At 37.5% G+C, this 2120-nt stretch overlaps 1 long non-coding RNA gene across 1 annotated transcript; it reads right to left on the bottom strand.

The window, feature by feature from the left end:
• Positions 1–270: 270 nt before the first annotated feature.
• LOC125216098 lies at positions 271–1848 on the bottom strand. Its single transcript, XR_007175355.1, has 2 exons — positions 752–1848; positions 271–617 (listed from the first exon to the last, which is right to left on the bottom strand). It is a non-coding gene; the product is annotated as an uncharacterized LOC125216098 (long non-coding RNA).
• Positions 1849–2120: the final 272 nt, after the last annotated feature.

Below are 2120 nucleotides of genomic sequence, written 5' to 3'. Positions count from 1 at the left end.
GAGTGAGTGTGAGTGCTTGTAATCTTTTTCATTTGAGATCAGATCAGTAAAGGAGCCACATAATTTCACCCGTAGATGTAAGCGTGAGCCAAACCACGTTAGACATTATGTTCTTGTTCTTCTTCTTGAGTTCTCGATCTTGTGCTTTCTTAGTTGTGTTATCAGCATATTCTAATTCTACCAAACCACCAAGTGATCTAAATCCAAGTACTGAGTAAATTAGGAGGCACGGGAGCAAACAAAATTTATAAAAAACATGAGACGTATTGATGCACTTAAAGATTATTTTATTTGATTAAATTGTAAACATTTACATACACATCGGCTAATTATGTCAAGGGCATCATTCGTTTATTATAGCAAAAAATTAAAAGTAGTCGAACAATTATATAAATGACCCAAAACTTATAAGTCCAAGTCTAATCTTCTCCAACAATTTTTCAATTTCACAGAATTAGCAGTGGCGCTGGCAGATTCCCCGGAGACTAGACGGTTGAAGTGCAGGGCTTAATCTGGAGCGGAGATCAGTCGGAGATCGAGGTATAAGGCGAGGTCAGGGTCCGGTGTAGGCCAAGCCCCCGCTGGCGTGGGGGGCTTGGCCCTACGTAGTTCTTTCGCTGAGAGAAAATGTAGAATAGAGGATAAAGTAAGAAAGAGATAGGGTGTTGGTTTTATGATATAAAAGAAAATGTCTCACTTTCAATAAGAAATACGCCTCACTTATAATGAGATAGAAGGAGTATTAATCTACCTTGAGAATTAAAGAAATAAATCCCAATCTCACGTTCAAAAAACCTAGCCTCTTGCTGGGAGACTTGTCTTGAATTTTCCTAAGAAATCGGTGCTATTCCGTCTGATAGGATCACATATCCTTTCACTTCTCTTTGGATAGCTCAACCACATTAATTTCATGCCTTTGCGAATGCGAGTGAACCACCCCAGAGCCTCGAGAGAACGAACTCATCATTTCACCGAAATTCCCTCCACTAAAGGGCAGCCGGAACATATCTCCTCGGATTCCAACTCAAATCAGCCCTCACGGAACCAAGGTTACCCGAACTGCTAAATTTCTATTCATTTATTGAATGGTCGCAAACTGGATGGCAAAAGGAATGCACCATCTCCACCATTGAATTGCAGAGAGACATTATCCCAATAGATAGGTTAGTTAAATTATTTCCACTAACTTTAACTCTGCAACCATATTAGGTGAGAAGTAGTTTAAGGAATTATCATTTGCGTTACAAGGCTGAACACTAGCATCTTTTTCCAGCAACATCCATAGCTAGAGAGAGAGATAAGAAACCATCAAGCAAGAGGACTAACCACACTCCTTCAAATATAACAAGAAAAATGCATCTCAAATTAGAGAAGTGTCCTATTAAGGTCAACAAATTCCAGGAATTCTCACAAAATTTAACCATATAGTATTCAGGAAATTATGATGAAACTCGACAAGCGAGCCCAACAAAAAACACCACAGTCAATTGAAGAGAAACAAACACCATATACAGCCAATCACAACAATGATAACTACTGTTCCCAATGCTATTTTTATCTGCAATTAAAGAACTAAAAACTCTATTAATGCATAGGAGCTAATTGAAACATTATAAATACTCAGTCAATAGAAGCAGAAACATCCAATTGAGCATTATAAATACACCCTCATTTACTCTTTTTAAGAAAAAACCCTATGGAAAAAGAAAAGGGGATCCTAGTAAATACATGGTGAAGAGGAACTATAAAGGGACAAAAGCAAAGAAAATATTCCATTTTGAAAACAATGAAGAGGAGAGAGAGAGAAAGAGAGAGGACATGAATTTTGGCCAAATTCAGAGTATTTTAAGAGAGTGAACTACATGTTTAGTCTTGTTTGTGGTTCCCAGAAGTCAGACCACACATCCCTAACAAAAAATATCTTCATTCACCCCTAACATTCACTCCCTCCGTCCACGAAAATTTGTCCCAATTTTTCATTTTCGTCCATCCCCCAAAATTTGTCCCATTTCACTTTTACCATTTTTTGTAGTGGACCACATATTCCACTAACTCATTCTTACTCACATTTTATTATAAAACTAATACTTTAAAAGTAGGATCCACAATCCACTACTTTT

This window comes from Salvia hispanica, chromosome 3 (assembly GCF_023119035.1).
Source record: "Salvia hispanica cultivar TCC Black 2014 chromosome 3, UniMelb_Shisp_WGS_1.0, whole genome shotgun sequence".
NCBI lineage: Eukaryota > Viridiplantae > Streptophyta > Magnoliopsida > Lamiales > Lamiaceae > Salvia > Salvia hispanica.
Note: the sequence above shows the minus strand (reverse complement) of the source record. Positions and strands in the feature narration are given on the sequence as shown.